Source organism: Chiroxiphia lanceolata, chromosome Z, assembly GCF_009829145.1.
Source record: "Chiroxiphia lanceolata isolate bChiLan1 chromosome Z, bChiLan1.pri, whole genome shotgun sequence".
Taxonomy (NCBI): domain Eukaryota; kingdom Metazoa; phylum Chordata; class Aves; order Passeriformes; family Pipridae; genus Chiroxiphia; species Chiroxiphia lanceolata.
In genome coordinates, this window is record NC_045671.1 from 45,347,338 (window position 1) to 45,365,207 (window position 17,870).

A 17,870-nucleotide genomic window follows, 5' to 3' on the forward strand; every position below is an offset into this window, starting at 1 on the left:
GCTTTTTGCAGAGCTGTCTGCCTGCAGTGGCATGAAATTCTCCTCTTAAACTGTAAGTAGGCCACAGCATCAGAGCAGCTAGAAGAACTTAACTATTGTGTCTTCTTCTTAAACCCATCCAGAAGAGCCTCCCACTTGCAGAGTATCTGAATTAAGTGAAAAACTAACATACATTAACCATGTTCCTCATACAGCCATTCTACTCGATCTTCTTTTTTTTTTTTTTTTTTGCTTGCCTGTCAGGGGTGCAGAAGACAAAGATGATACATCTCTTCCTGCAATTGTCCAGATGCCTCATGCAGGGAAATCTTCCCTCTGTAGCCTCCAGACCTACTGGGCAACTGCCCTCTCTCCAGTTCCATAAGAAAAATGTGAAGGATATATATTCTTTGAGGAAAACTCAGTCATTTATGATGAAATTCAAAAGAATCATGATAACAGATGCAGGGTAACGCCACAAAATTGCTGTGGGCTGTGAGGAGCTGGAAGCAGAATGGGAACAGTTCCAGACATGGAGAAAGAGGTACAGCAATTGACAGGACTTTATTTTATGAACTTTACAGTTATTATGTGGTTTTAAATACATACATTGTATGTCGCCCCTACGTTTATAATAACCTGTGCACGCCCAGGCTCGCCACGAGCTTGCCTGCTCCCTGCTTCCCCACTCCTCCCTCCGATTGGCTGAGAAAGCTGCAGTGCGGAGAGAGCTACCATTGGACCTTTTCCTCCCCAGTTCCTCCCCGGTTCCACCCTCTTCTCCCGAGTTCTTAATGCCATTTGTTCCCCTGGTTGTCTGTCTCATGCTCCACCCCATGTTCTAGCCCTTTCCCCGCCTGAACTCATAAAACCCTTGCGCACCTCAAAAAACGATTCCGTTTGCTCCTCTGCCTTGAGTCCGGGCATGGCCGTGCTGTGTCACGGCCCCATTCCCCTCCCGTCTCGGACCGTGGCAGTGGGCAGAACTTGCTTAACATGTGCGGTTTGATCTGTCGGAGCTGCTGAAGTGCAGCACACTTATTTGTGGATTGCAAAAAACTCCCCCCAAAAACCAGGAGAGCTAAAAGCCCCAACAAAAAGCTCCCTCCCTAAAACAAAAGCCAAAACCTAGCAGTTCTGCCCTTGGCACCGTTTCCTGTGTAGTTTTGTACAGCTCAGAGAACCTCTCTGCTCGACTTAACTTCACTTAGCACAGCTCTTAAAACTTTCCATAGTGTCCTAAGGTTTTGTTGTTTTATACAGAGGTCAGAAGATAAAAAAGCAGTACATGGACATTAAATTGCTACTGCTTTGTTCTACTTACTCTCTGTCTTCAGCATTTTTTACTTTATTGACCACAGCCGTGGTATAAGCAAATAGAAAAAAGAATTAATAATAAGCAAAAATCTTTAATTAACTTCAAAATATGAAAAATATTTAAATATTATTTGAGATGTGATTATTTTAAGACTAACTTAAAAAAAAAAAAAATCTCGAAAGCTTCATAAATACACTAATGTGCTTTTGTAAATTCATACTACCATAGCAAATTTAAAAGGAAGCAGGCAGGAATTTTCTGAAATCAGGCTTCTTCCTTTTAGTCAATGGAATAAATCTACAGGAAGTCTTTTATCAATTTGCCATCCTTATATGGAATACAAACTTAATCACTATAATTCTAGCAAATAAAAAAAAAGAAATAGATTTTCTATTTTGAGCAGGTTACTGAAAAGCAAGTCGTGTTTTTGCAAGCCAGCAATGTTCTTTGGTTTTGCTGTTAAGAAATTAAAAAGATACAAATGAAAACCAAAAGTCTTGATCAGTAAACTTCATGCAACAATCGCAGACATGAATATGTCTGGATTTCAGTAAGGTATCTGATATTACCTCAGGTCTCTTGCAGGTTTAGCTGATGATTGCACTGAAGGAAATTAGTAGGAGAAATGCAGAACAGACAGAACAGCAAAGCAGGGAAAGTATTTCCAGAAGGTAAAGTACTTGGTGTGAGGAAACCTCTTCTGGAGAACCTGGAATCAACTGAGGAGTGAAGAGGCTGCTGTGTGGTGAGACAATGCCAAATTTGCCTTGTTTAGCAATGAAAAGTAAAGGTTGAAGGAGAATGTAACCACTCTGTAAGTACATAGTAGTATATACCAGACAGGAAAGGAAGAGTGAGCTTATACTTAGGGATTCTTGGCACAAAAAACCAACAAGAAACTAGCTAAGAATATTTTTAGGCTAGAAATGAGAAGAAGGCTCCTCACTGTGAAAGTCACAAGTATTCAGAGCAACCTTCCAGGAATTTTTTGGGGGCTCAAATCATGAACTGTTTCTAAGGTGATGCTCAGTACAGCTGTAAAAAAGACTACATGATATGACTCCTAGGGGCAACTGCAGCAGAGAGATAACAACAAATACGTGTTGTTTGGCTTTGTGATCCTACAGAGAGGATTTTAAGATTCAGTTTTAATTTTCTTATTATCCATTTGTGATTTAATTGGTAATAAATTAAACTAATTTCCCCAAGTCGAGTGTGTTATGCCTTTGATGGCAGTTGCAGAGTGATCTCTCCCTGCCCTTATCTCAACCTATGAGGATTTTGTTTTATTTTTTCTCCCCTGTTCATCTGAGGAGGGAATGGATAGAGTGGCTTGGGTGGGCAGAATCTGGCATCCAGCCAGGGTCAACACAGCACATATAGCCTTTTGAATGGTTTTTAGTTGCAATTTCTAGTTGCCTCTGTGGATTGTACTGCAGAAGAGGATTTAATAGATAGGGAATCTCACCCCATGCATCAAATCCTGTTTCTCAGCTAAGAACAGGCTGCAAGCACTTGAGCAGCTGACTGAAGGAGGACACTCAGGCTGGAAGTAGGAAGGCCAGAAGGATGATCAAGGAGGACTCTGTTCCACTAATAACTGGAAATGACAACTACATCCTTTTAAGTATTGATCTCAATTCAGTGCTTGCAAGGGTGAGCATCACACTGAGAAGATGATCTCTGCTCAGGCAAAGCTCCAGTATACAAAACATTGCAAACAAGTAAGAGAAAATAACTTTTCTGTCTGCTCAGGGCTGCACTGGAAGAAGTTCTGATGAAGAATGTCTTTTGTTAGGTAAGAACAACTCAAGCTGCTAACAACAACATCAAAGGGGAATGATTTAATGGTCTGCTTAGTTCAAGAGGGAATGCAGTGTAGAGAGATCTTGGAGCTCTGAGGAAGTGATAAAAAGGAAAGGTACTGCTGAAAATTACATATTTCAATCTGTGAGGTCCAGATAAAATGGGCAAGCATACGTTTCACTTAGGCTTTTGTCAAACACCAAAGATAGCACTGCAGACTATGAGGCCGAGCTTCTACATGGTTTGTCTATGATGAAGTATCCAGTTTATGTACATACTTTTGCTTATGTTTTTGAGTTCAGATAATTAACATTCTTCAACTTAGCTCTCATAATTCTGCTAATAAATTGTTTATAAACACCTTTGCTTCTCTTGCTAGTCTTTTTTTCTTAAAAAAACCCAACACCTTGTTTCAAGGTACCTTTTTTTCCCTTCTTTTCTTCATTTCACAGGGCTAAACAGTTAAACTACCAGTATCTTCTTGCTCATTTGGGGGCCTGTCCCTTTTCTCTACTATCACACTGACTCTTTGTTTCAGCCTTTCCACTTCCTTCTGCTCAGGTCCCATTCAGTATTGGCAGGTCCACTGAAGTCTGTAAAATATCAAGGATATTTCTCAAGGATAGTAATAATTCCTGTTACGGGACATCTGTATAAAGTTGTTGAGCTCACAGATGAGGGGTTATCAGCTGGAAATGCAAGAGGAGGAGAGACACTTAAGTGTATTTATACACTACAAGTTGTCCCAGATGTACAAGATGAACTCCTAGTGTGATGCCATTTTTGCAACAGACAAATTACAGCCTCGGATGCAATTGGGAAAGTATTCTCATGGCAAGAGGTGCTGCTGCACAAGATTCTTGTTTAGACCAGATGCCAAAACAGGCTGATGGTCCTACCATATGCTATAACATTTAACTTATACAGTAAGTCTTATCTTGACTGAAAAACAAGCAGGAGTTTTTGGAGAACATGAGAATTCTCATTTTATCAAGGAAAAATAATAAATGAGATGCAATATTTTATATTTATAAGGAGATAAGTGTAAATGTAAGGTCTGTGTGATTGATCAAGAAGAGTTATTCACTTTGAACATGGGTGCCTGAAATGGTGTCTGGGACTGGAGGTATCCCAGAAAAGTTCAGATCAGGTTCAGATCTCCCAGTAACAAATCTATTAACCTTGAAGTCCCTGTTTTTATGAGTAGAGATTAAATATATGGGCTTATTTAGCTTAACAACAGCTGTATGCTTGGAGGGGAAGAAACGGCTGTTTGTCAAAACAACAGGCAAACATCTAGAACAGATAAGATGGAAGGAGGAATGACAGCCCACAGCTGTTAATTGATCTCTGAGATGAGAGACAAGTTTCCAACAGGATTTCAGATTTGAGCATCCTTCCAAGGATCCAAAAGCAAACACCCCTATGAACTCAGGAATTCTTTTTCCAAAGAAGGCCAAACTTAATGGCTGTGTTTGCTCCACTGATTCCAGTGCAGCATTGATGATCCCCATGAATGGGGGATTGAATCACAGTAAAATCTGTACTTTTATGTAACACGTGCTTGTGTTTCAGAATAGGCATGCACTTTTTAACTCTGCTAAATCAGTGAACAAAACCAGCTTTAGCTGGTAGATAGTTGCAGTCATCATTCAGCTTTTATGAACTTGCAGAGATGAGAGTTAACTGTATTTGGACAAATATTATTAAACAAAGTCTCAGCAGTTTCATATAAACCAATGTGGTTCCCACAAAAGGAAAAAGACACTCCATCAAAAATAAGATTTAGCAGGAATAGCTCAAAATATTATGAAAACTGATGAAAACGGGTACATTTTCCACTCTTAAAATGAATTTACTGTTGTTACCTCGTTGACAAGCTTAATTATCGTAACTGCCACTGTGCTTAAGCTAACTTATCCCAGGTTTTGGAAGCGTTTATCATAGAATTGTAACATATGAACTGGGGGCCAAAGCTGGTTATTTTCCACACAAAAAAATTACTAAAGAGCCTACTGAGAGCAGGAAGTCTTAAGTTACAGACTGTCACGTTACATGGATTACTGTATGCATATAAATATATGTCAGCACATGGTACACAAATTGAACTTAACCAGACATATTTCATTTAGAAGAAAGCAAGTGCATTTTATTTGTTACACTTTAGTGCAAAATTAGGAGTGTGCATCACACTGGCATCATTTCCACGTGGAGCTGTAGCTTTGTACTTCATGTGGCACATCACCCCCTACTACAGCTGAGGGACAACATCCTTCACCAGTATATTAAGGCCCAGTTTGGTAAGCTGTCACTATTTTGGAAGGAGACACCAGGCAGCTGGTTGCTTACCACGTGGCTCGTGTAGGCAGAGTTATAAAAGCAAAGGGAGAGGTTGTGTAATAACTGTGTCTGCCAGGAAAATATTACATTTTAGCTGCTTTCTGCTGGAATGCCTCTTTTAAAAAACCCTGAAAGAGAGATGTAAAATGACTTCAGATGAGGCTTTATTTGCTTTTAGTGGCTGGTGAAATAGCATATAGATTTGTAGTTCCCTATCCAGAGCATCTTCCTTCCCTTTGTGTAACGCTGCATGAAAATGAAAAGGATTGGTTCCGGAGGTATGATTACTGACTGTGAACTAAGTATGCCACAATGAATTAATGAAATGCCTTTGAAAATGTGCAGTGGCTGCCGCATGAGAGGAGCCCCGAAGAGAAGATACAAGGACTCCCTGAAACAACATCTCAGCCTTGGCCATATTGATCACCATAACTGGTCTACTCTGGCCTCCAATCGGGAGGCCTGGAGACACAGCATCTATAACGCTGCTGTCTCCTTTGAGAACACACGCAGGATCACTCTCGAGGAGAAAACGCAACGCAGAAAGAACCGTGTCTTGCAGATTACACCACCTAAGGAGTCTTTCTGCTGTGCCTTTTGCAATCGGATATGTCTGTCTCGTATTGGCCTCATAAGCCACCAGCGTGCTTGTAACAAATGTGGATAGAGCCTTCCTAAATCTTCGTTCACGAAGCCTAGCCATGATGACTTGCCAAAACAAAAGTGTTCTAAAATTCAGGACAGGATCTGCAATCTGTAGCCTGAAGGGCTTTGGTCTTCGAGACAGTCCTACTTGCTTCAACCAAAGCTTATCAGTATATGACACCTGAGGCTATAAATGTTATACCTTAAAGACTGAATATACTTCTCTGTAGTGAGCATTACACTATGTGAATCTGTGACATCTCAATCCTTTTATCAAGACAAGCTACTTCTTTTCAAGAGAAGTGCCAAAACCAAAATACTAAAAAAACGAACACTAAAAAGAGGCTTTTATTTTAGCAATCAAGAGACCTATTTTTTTTTTTGGGTAAATGGCTGCAGGCCATTTTTTATCTTTTTCCAGCCACATCTGAAAGCACCATTTTCTTTGCTTTAAAAACACCATCTTCTCAAGGCCAATCTTGGGTAAAAAAATGGTGGCTGAAGGCAGAAATACATAAGAATTCAAACTGACATTCAGTCTTACTGTACTGCTCTCTATTGCAGGGCCTTTTAAAATACTTCCTCTCCTTACAATCATTACATGGAGAGAAGATAGAAGCACACACAGACTGTGGTTGACAAATACCCTTAATTCTATCATGCAAGACCAAAATGAGAGTTATATCCACTAAGAATTTAGAGGTCACTATCAGCCTTGCAGAGTTTTTTACTATACTATTTCATTTTAAAGCTGGGAAGATGAAAATCCAAAGATTTCTCTTCTCCTTTTCCACCAGCCAACAGGGCACAACTGAGGCTCCAAGCAACCATCACTGCCCCAGCAGCCATGGACCCTCTTTCTGGAGGGGGCAAATCCACCCCAGAGAGAGATCCAAAAGAGGGCTGTGAGATGCTGCTGCAGGGCAACAAGGTGCTAGGAGTGCGCAGCCTTTTTGTAGAGTGATGTACATTCCATATCTATAATATTTACTATCTTCTTTTAAAGAAACAGTTTCATTAAAGCTGCTGTGATTTGAACTTGACACCCAAATGATCCTCAGTATTGAGGATGGGGGTTAGAATTAGATGGTCTTCACAGTCCCTTCCAACGCAAACCATTTCATGATTCTACGGTAGAAAACCCAGAGCCTTTTCTTGTGGCTGAATAATAACCAAGAGTATAGACAGGAGTTTCAGTGCTTGTAACACTTGACTTCCTGGTGCTTCTCTCTCATCCACAGCAACAGGGATACCAGCTCTCAATTCAAACCAAACATTACCAGGGCTAGAAGTCAACTAGGGATAGAACCTCCTGACACTGAACAAAACCTATGCACATCAGTAAAGAAAGGCTTACATCTTTTATTTTGAGAAATGTTACCTTCCCCATAAGTTGAAAATTATGCAAATGATGGTATAGATATGAAGAAAAACAGAATTTCTGAGCTATCACATCACATGTTCTTTGCCATTCTCTGGTCACTTTACATTAGTAAATAATCATTTAGTGAAACCACACAAGGAAAATAAGCTGTTCATTCTGACCATACGTCTGTGCCATTACAGAAACAGCAGTCCCCGAATCTAATTATTATGAAATGTTATGTACAATTGCCTGCACTGCCAAACATCACAGAAAGAAAAGTAACTTAATGTGAAGGAGCAAGATTCAGGATGGGAACGATTTCAGGAGTGGAAAAAGATGTACAGCGATTGAAAGGACTTTATGATACGGACTTTACAGTTCTTATGTGTTTATAAATGTACACATTGTATGTTTCCCCAGGATTTGTATCTCCCGGGCATGTCCAGGCATGCCTGCTTCCCTGCCTCCCCGCTCCCTCTCTGGTAGGCTGAAGAAGCTGCAGAGAGGAGACAGCCCCCATTCGCCCTTTCCTCCCACGTTCCTCCCCCTTTGCCTGTGTCCCTACCCCGATTTGTTCCCTCTTTTGTCTGTCTCATGCTCCATCCCATGTTCTAGCCCTTTCCCCGCCTGAAACCCGTAAAACCTTTGGACACCTCAATAAAGTATTCCACTTGCACCTCTGTCTTGTCTCCGGACCCGTCCGTGCTGTGTCACGGCCCCATCCCCCCTCGGACCGTGGCAACTTAAGAGCTTCTCAAAAGCACAAATCTTGCTTGAATATTTAACTCTTTTCATGTTTCAAATAAATTTTAAGCATTTAGATATAAAATTCAGAGGAAATCAACATTACTAGTAGCTGAAGAAACTACAGTATGCCAGGTGCTACAGCTTATTTTCAAATCTCCTTTGAGATAGCACAAATTTAAATAACTCAAGGGGCGTACGCCTGCATTGGAAGGGGAGGACAATAGGTATAAAGCTACATTCAGTTTTGTTTCAGAAGAAAACACTGCACCCAGAGAGGGACTCAGAACCAGATCTTTGATCTCCCAACACAGCAGACACATTTCTTTGCAGTTCTATTCTGGTCACTTCCTCTGTGAGGAAGGGACCAGACATTTAAGAACTGGAGAGTATTTATGGCCTCTCATCCTTCTTTTTTTTTTTTTATTTATTGATCAGTCCAAAAGCACGAATGCAGCTGTCACTCGACAGGATTACAGGAGGAATGAGAGAGAAGGTCCACATGGTCTCTGATATGCCCAAGAACAGCACTGAAGGATTCTGTCTCCCTGTCCTGGAAGATAACCTCTTTCCCCATGTGCAATTTGGAGCTCAGAATATTGACAAAATACAAACACTCCTGTGAGTGCTGCAATGTTAACAAAACAACATCTTGCTACAGTAGGAGAACAAGAAACAGAATCAAGAAAGCCAGTGATGAACTGGCTGACAGCTATGAACTGGGCCATGATTTTTCATTGTTTAGATACATTGGTATGTATTTCCTGTGGAAAAAAAGAAATTCTAAGAAACAATAAAAAGAAGAGGTCATGGAAAATAAAGAGCAGGAAAAACAGTAAGTAAAAGGTAATATAGTAAAGGATGAATAATTTACTTTCAAAGAGCCATATGCCCATTCTGTGAGTCATCATATCAAGTACATCAAACCTGAAGGGTGACAGCATTTCATGAATCTTTGCTTTCATATATTAAAGGCCTTCTGGTGAAGATGGGGTTATCTGAGTTACAGATCTAAACCTATTCCACCTGGCTCTGGTATTTGTTTTGTGAGGAAGCTGGCAGCAGGCTGGAGCACAGGGAGCTGTGCAGCTCAGGGGGTTTGTCTTATACATCTGTGTGTTGTTGGGGATACAGGAGCAGAGGCCACCCTACCAGTGCCACACTGCTGCCACCTCCAAAGCCTGACTTGTGAGCCACAGAATATGGTTAGAGCACTGTCCTGCCTGACAGGTGCACCATAAACCAGCTCAAACATGTGGTCCTTAATTTGGATTACTGAGTTACCCGCAGCAGATCTTAAAACATCTGCGAAAGAGACATGCTTTACTGGCTATTTAAGTACCTATTTCTCAACAAGTGCTCTTGCAGTGGTGTTAGTCCAACTACATTATTCTTCTGCATACTTTATCTGATAGCTTGGAAAGTACTCTTATTATGTTGTTTGAACATTTCTTCATATCACTAAAACAAAACTATAAAGATCTTTCACATGTTCCTGAAGCACGCACTCAAAGATCTGCTCAGACACATAAACTGCTTCAGTCTGCTGCTTCCTCCACATCATTAGCGAGTATGGAGATAAGGCAGCAAGTCTGAAATGGAAGCAGGTCTGTATCTGTCTAAACAGGGCATCCTTTGCAAACCCTGCTTTGAAATTTAGCTTAAGAAAGTGGCAGCTTGAACACCTCCACTGATGACACTTGTGACAACCCAGCACAGGACAGCTGCATGGACAGCTTACATTGAAACAATTGCAAAAACATTAGGGGCTGGAAATGTTTATTTTATATTCAAAATTGACACACTGGAGCTTATCCTTGCTGCAAGTTTCAGTGACCACACAGATATTTAAAGGCAAAATATATCAGATTTTACCTTTGAGCTAGTTTCTCCATGTTGCCAGATTTTTCTTCACCTTATATGATTAGAGAATTCAAAGCGTAGTAGAGATTGACGTTTTTAATTTGTGGATTTTTTTTTTTTAACTGGTTTGCCCTTCTAGACAACCACACATTTAAAATTACTGCAAGGAGTTATGCTTGCATAGAAAATTAGATAAATCCTTCAAATTAATGAGATAACCTCTTATTTGTTAAGAGTATTTTGTCTGAAACTGCCTCTATAGTTGCTAAATTTTGCACAAATAAAATTCAGAATTATCATATTTTATTACCATAAAGTATGACAGTAGTTATAAAGTATGATAGTATTTTATAGACAGGAAACCACAATGGTAAAACAAAGTAATTTTAAAACCAAATAAGTAAAAGATGTGTATGTTTGCTCTTTGACTTAAAGAATACTGAATTTCTGCTATTGCAGCTTATCAGATGGACTCAGCTGATCAGGGTATCTGGAAAAGTACATTTCAGTAGTGAAATACGCTGTTTACAACCCAGCTGCTGCCCATCATTACTATTTTACAAGGACTTTACATCAGAAAATACACTAAAGTCCTCACAGCAGTACTGTTCATCAAACAATAAAATTTATCAATGCCCAGAAATAGAACAACCATTAACTGTGCCCTACATTCAGACACCATCTGACAAATCTGGAAGGTCAATTCTCCTGCAAAAAACCCTGATCACCCACCATCTGAGCCAAGGAGACACCCTGATACTTACATATATCTAATCTCATTATTTCATGAAGTAAAATGCACCATCATGCACTCAAATCTAATGAAGTGATGGGTGTGGAGTGGCATTGATTCCTGAAAACATCAGCTTCAATATTCGCCTCTTCAGACACAAGTCTGTGAAAAGCTGAACTGAAGAGTGTGCACAATTTAAAGTCAAGACACTCCCTGGTTTTGTTAATAGTTATTGAGAAACAATAAGAATGGAGGTAAAAGGCTTCAGAGAAACAATAAGAATGGAGGTGAAAGGCTTCAGAAAGCAACCTGAGGAGGACAGAAAATCCGATTGGGAAAGATTTCAGGCATATAGAGACATTTACAGAGCCTGAATGGACTGTTATTCTACTGGACTGACCTGTTATCCCCCATTTTAATACCAGTTTCATACCCAGTTTAATGTACCCTAATGTTATTCCCCTTGGTCCCTCAGATTTTCCCGCCAAAAGTTGTTTACTCCCCTGTTCTCCCCGGCTTTCCCGCTCCTCTGTCACTGATTGGCTGAGGTTTGCTGCAGTGCAGAGTGAGCTCCCATTGGTCCTTTCCCCTGGATACCCATAAGTTACACCCACCTTTCCCCTGTCTCCCAATCCTGTCTCACCCCTAGTTGTCAATCTCATGCTCCGCCCCAGTTATGAATCCTCCCCTCAGCCTTACCCTATATAAGTCCCTGTTGTCTCTTAATAAATTGGCATTGCACCCAGACTTTCAACTGAGTCTGAACCTTTTTGTGTGGTGCCGCGTCCCTATCCCTTATACCCGTGGGCCATGGCAGCAACCTGCACATGCCAGCAAATTACTATGACAACATCATGTAAAACAGTCACTCAGAGACCTAAAAAGCATCAGGAAAGAATAAATTAAAAAGGAGAAAACCAGATTCATTACAGGTTCCAAAATATCCACAGCTGCTGACAATTCAGAGGATCAGTAAGGGATCTTGGGGGATTAAATAAGGAATCTTGATTCACTCATGCTATCAGGGCCACAGAAATGGAACCACTGAACTGAAACAATGAATGAAGAATTGTTACTTAGCTTGTTTAAGTGTGATCAATGTCAATCAGTCTTAGTTCATGCCACCTCCTTGGCATGCCAGGAATCCCCCCTGAAGATGGAATAAATTCTCTCAGCATTTCTTCAAATCACAGGCATAGGGATTCTAGTAAGTTTCCCTACTACCTAGTGAAAAAATGCAATTTTGCAAGCGGCCATTTTGCTGAGAGCCTGCTATCTACTCCATGTGTCACTTTGAAATTGGAGATGAAAAATTGCATAAGGCTATGATAGTACTTCTGAGCAATTTTTTTTGGCATATGTCTTTAGTTTCACAGGTTCCCTTATAATTTACTCCTGAACAATCAATGTCTCTTTATTCCTTACCATCATTATTGAGTCAGGAACAGCAAGATACAGAGAGACAAGCCTAACCTAACCTAGATCTACAGGCATGGCAGGTTTAGGAGACAGAAAAAAAACCAGCCCTGTGGACAGGGAGAGCTGAATAAAGGGGTCTCCTTAGGCTTCAGCTAATCTTTTTGATGATAAAACAGTGACTTCTGCAAGTTTGTTTCTGTTTTGTCCCAGTTCCTTGGGTAAGAAATTTTCTGCCTGATAACATACTGCAGGGACCAGAACTGCTCCAGTCCTCTGCCTGGTGTCTGCACAGGGGGCGGAGGGGGGAGGTTTCTTGTACACAGATTTATTCAGGTCCTTCTCACTACGTGGCACACTGTAAAAGTTATTAAACCTCTATGTGTTTTCTCAAACCTTGAAAGGTTTGGGGGAATTTCATATAACATTTAAGTAGACACCTTTAAGTCCTCAGAGAAATGATGTAATGTCTGTCCTCACAGCTATCATTTCATCGAGGCTACCCAGTCTGCATGAAGGGCAGTAGTTACTGGTGACAGTCCTGAAGTGCCAGTCAGCATTTCTCCTCTATCTGTTTATGATTTTCCACTTTGGTATTTCCTCTAGGGCAATTTCTGAGGCTAGACCTCCTGAGTCTTCACAAATTCCTCTTGACCCTTTCTGTAGCATCCAGTTGCTAGTTTTTTACTGTTTATACACAGTATGTGAGGCTCTTAGGAAGCTTTAGGAGCTTCTCCAGCTCAGAAGTCTTCAGAGCCCTACCAGGGCTACCAGCCCTTCCTATGTATATTTTGGAGATCCAGACTGTACAGTATTGTCCCACAAGAACAGATACTATGACGCCATGTTCCTGCATGACAGTTTGCACAATACATGCAACGAAAATTTAAAAAAAAAAAAAAGAGTATTAGCAGTTTAAAGTCTGAGATAAATGCAGTCTTTTTCCTTTACTGATGCTTTCTTAATTGCAAGGCAACAAACAGGAGTGAGATGTGTGGCTGTCTAAAGCCAAGACTGAGGCTCACTCCCAGTATTGTTCCTGTGCTAGGCTCTTCCCCCTCTGAAGGGGATGTCCAGGCCATCACCAAATAAGACCCCAAGGATCAGTGAATCAGGCAAATAGACACAGCTTTTGGGCTTGGTCAGCACTCTACTCACATCATATTTTCAACAATCCATCTTACAAATGAAGGTGCAGGAAAATTGCCCATCTCCCCAGGGTGAACTGGGAAGAGGTCAAATCCTCAAGTCCTCAATCAGTTCTTAGATAGCAACTTCCCTGTAAATGTCAATGTCTTGGAAGAAGAATCATGTACTGGCTCAAACACAGCAGCATCTGGCTTTTATTTGTGGTGTCCTGAGACTTAAAACAAGTGCTAATTAATCACTTTCACTGCTATTTCTAAATATTTCCCCAAATTAATACTGTAGTGGCTTGTTTCCAAAATGAGAGAAGGACAGCTTACTTAGATGGAAGCATAACTTAGACCAGTAACAATTAGGCAAACAACCCTGACTTTTTGCTGCACTGGACATTAACTGTAATACAGTAAATCTGCAACATTATCATTAGTGCTTGCTCCATTTCCTCTAATGGAGATAATAGCAAATACAATACCCTCATTTCCTCACTGCTGGTGGCAGCATTGCTAGACTCTCTTGACTGTAATATGTCTTGAATATATGTGTTGCAAAAGGAGCTTTGTACTCAGCTAAAACAGATCTCAAAAATATTTTTGACAAAATAATTCTGAATCAAGGTACTGATAAATAAGGTTAGTTTGATAATAAGTCCCATTCTGTTTCCCTACCAACAAATTAAGCACAGTGATAACAGGAAAAACTAGTTTAAAATCTCTTTACAAAAAAACAAGAAAAACCATCAAACTAGCAAAATTGCAAAGCTACTCATTCAAAATATCTTCACATTCTAAACAGTTTATCTCAGGTATGAAAGCATTACTGAATATTGCTTCAGAAAGAGCACATTTGAAATGCGTTTCTCTCCTAGGCAGTGGCAGCACTTCAATAGGTTTCTTACACAACAGTTTACCTACTTGCTTATTTGTTCTTGACAACAATGTGATAGAAAGGTCTCCCAGAGCATTCGTGAAACCCTTGTTAAAATATTGTCATCAAGTAGAAGAGAAGGCCAAGACAATTTCCCATGGGGTCATTTTTGTACATAATGTGTTAAACTACCTATCTCCCAGAGGATTCAAGCCTTCAAGCCACACAAACAAATTTCGAAGAAATAAATATCTTGTGTCTGTACTACATCAAATGGTAAGTATTTTTTAATTTAAAAAAGCCAACAACAATGTCTTAGGATGGATATTGTTACTTTTTCCTATGAGTCATTAAGTTGTATGCCAAGTCCATGGCAATACTTCCAGTTCAGGGAAGAATGTACAAAGTTGACCTGCAAAACACATCTTCATATCAGTCCAACCATCAGTCCTTCCTGCCTTCACTGACTGCAATTATAAGAAGGCGCAATGCAAGCAAACATTATGTTACTCCTCCTCTGTTTGATGCTGCCTTGATATGTAGAGTTTGCTATGCATATAAGGCATGATTTATTAAGGAAGTCCTTTTTAGAAATAATGTTAGAACCTCTATTCTGCAGTCTAATACAACCTCTGTTAGACTGGTTATTTATACTCTTTCAAGAGGCTACAAGCAAGATCACAGCAGATGGTATATGACTCATTATGGAGACATATCTCTGTATTTTTCCTCATGCTGTCATTTGCCTACACAAAAATTTTAAAAGTATAAATTACTATAAATAGTGAAAATACAATTGTATATGTTCTCTTCCCTTACTGTGAATTTAAGTGTACTGTAAAACTCTTTGCAATAATCTGTCCCTATTATAGTATCCTTTTTAGTCACTGTCTCTTACCTTTCTTCAGAACAAGACTTCACAAGGAGTTCGGAATACCTGTCAGTTACCCAAACTTTGTTAAATCAGTTGGTAGAAGCAGTGTATCTGCTGTGACATTCCTCATGTTATTTTGTGTACCACAGAAATGTTGCTTTGAGGCTTTTTGAAAATCCTTTCATTTACATATCCATCTTCAGGCCAGGCATTTCTTTATAACTCATGAAGTACAGCTATTGTATATGTAGGTAGTAATTATTATGAATACTGTCATGTTGAATACTATATTAAGTATATATAATTTTGTCACATCCACAAAATGAGTTTAATAAAAGCAGATAAAACTGACACTATGGAGGCTTACATATCAGAATATATTTTTATCTCTTTCAGAAAACAAAATATCTTTCAGTTAAGCAAAAGTAAATTTCAGAGGATAGTAATAATTTCAATGGTTTAACAGATGAGAGAGACCAATTTGTAATTACAGCTTCGCATCTATTTTAGTAAATTTGTTTGTATAAAAACCAGATGTTCTCAGTGTTATTTTAAAGTTCTCAGGTTTATGTGCAGCATGCTTGCATATCAGGTACACATGCAAATGTCTTATTCACTTAAGCTTAATTCCAGAGGGGCCTTTAACTGGAAATGGATGAAAACATATACCTGATTTCTGAACAATGCAGAGCTCCATATGCACAATTTGTGCAAGGCCTACTGCTATACACCATGCAGTTGTCCTTAACATGAAATTTTTGACATTAACAATTTGTAAGCAAAGACAGCATTTCACAGAAACCTAGTTGCTCAGGTATGTTGCTAGGAGTGATCATAGCTGGAGATACCAGAGGAAGTAATGAAATGTGACATATGAGTGCACAAACACCACTGCATTAATATTGAGGTGGTAGATCTTCAACTTTTGATCTAAATAGCTTCAAAACATTTGGTATCTAACCTAATTATTACAGTTAATGCAATTTGAAAAAGCCTTTCCTTTGGTGTTTATCAGGAACAGGACAGGAACCAACAGTGCTATGAAATTGCTATTGCTTCTTGGATGGAGAGCACTTAGCAGTGTCAACACCAGAGCTGCAGAAAGGCATTCCTGCAAGTCAGGCTGAGTATGTGGCTGGTCACACAGAAGAGTAGGTTTTCCAATTTATCCTTATCAACAAGCCAAGTCAAAATATTGCCCAGTCAAAAAGGGTAGAAAGGGCGCTTGGTTTTGGTTTGCTTATGTCTTACTCCTCAAGGTGACAGGACACCAGAAGACAGCTGCACTTGCTGTTACTATTTTTAACAGGTCTTTGTGCTGTTATACCTAGACATCCTTGCCATTCTCTTCATTTTCTACAGAACTGAGCTCCAGATTTCTTTCCAATTTGTCCACTTATTCTTCTTAACAGTGTACCTTGCTAAGTATATATTGGTAATGTAACACTTGCCTTGTTCAAAATTTCAGAATTTTATGACGCACCTTGATTAAGTTCACCTAAATCCGTTGGTTGCCTCTATCTCCAGCAAGCACAACTCAATGGCTGTATAGAAAACATGAAACCTCTTCATAATCTTTATACATTGTACGCTTTTCTTTGAATGCCAAAACCACCAAATAGCTAAATGAATTCGCTTTGTGCCTCAGCCTGTCCTTAGAAGTCTGCCTACCTCATTTGGCCTAAGCTCTAATTGTCAGACACACCAGTGCCTCAGGAACTGTAAAATATACTTGCAAGCTGCACATTCATAGTACGTTCTTACCTACTAACATACAGCTCATTATCAGACAGATCAAAACTCACTGAAATGAATAGAAACGTTTAATCTAGGTTTTCTCTCTCAAACCTGCAAATTGCTTGACTGCCCTCAGGCTCTGCAACCACAGCTGACAATTCAGTGTGCTCCCTGTGAATTTGAGATGACAAGGAAGTGAACAGAAGTGTAGTCATACAGTGAAGATTGAAATGGTAGAAAATTTAAATAACATAATAGAAACAGAGGGGATCCCACATAAAACTTCAGGAAAATCTTCCTATCTAGACAAGATAATAGCCAGTCATAAGAAAACAAACTATTGTAAAATGTGATTGGAAATTAACTTAAAGACTGCTGGATGAATTCAAAACTATATATGATAGGGATGTTAGTAACTACCCTAACTTAAAAATTAAACTTAAATAAAATGAAAAGAGTAGTTTAACCCTCAAGCAGAAAGCTATGACTTTGACTCTAATGCAGAATAGGCAAGAAGAAACAGTGCTTATATATAGTGACAAATTACACTTGAAAATCAGAGTAATTTTCTTCAGTTTGACCAGCTAAAAAATAGATATCTCTTACAGAAATGTGCAATAGATTTTTTGAGAGCATTATTTCAAGAATTATTTGAATATCACAACATCAATCACTCATTCTGCAAGAATAGCTCAGGACAGAAATGATGTGCTAAGATAGACTGCCCTCAAATGCATCCTCTTTTAGGATTGAAACTCACCCTGTTCTGAGATGTCAGATAGCAACAAAACCTGTTCTGCATAGCACAGCAAAAGAGCTAAAAAGATGAACGCTGATTTGACCTAGTTTTGTACAAACCTTTCATCTTATGAATGAAGCTATCTCCCAGCTTGAAGAACAATGGAAGAATAATGGAAGAGTGCAGAAAAGAGAGAAGAAAGAAAGGGTAATTTGTTCCCCCATGGACTGGGAACACCGGATCAACTGTAAACAGCAGAAAGAAAAATCATAAAAAAGGGCAAAATGAATGCAGAGGTCT

At 39.5% G+C, this 17,870-nt stretch overlaps 1 protein-coding gene and 1 long non-coding RNA gene across 3 annotated transcripts in view; both read right to left on the reverse strand.

Moving 5' to 3' along the window:
* Positions 1 to 17,870, reverse strand: part of CAMK4 (calcium/calmodulin dependent protein kinase IV) — a 148,696-nt gene that overhangs the window by 23,806 nt on the left and 107,020 nt on the right. The gene's annotated exons all lie outside the window — the stretch shown is intronic.
* On the reverse strand, positions 11,142 to 16,969 carry LOC116780187. The gene is made up of 3 exons (XR_004354371.1): positions 16,959 to 16,969; positions 12,866 to 12,870; positions 11,142 to 11,588 (listed from the first exon to the last, which is right to left on the reverse strand). It is a non-coding gene; the product is annotated as an uncharacterized LOC116780187 (long non-coding RNA).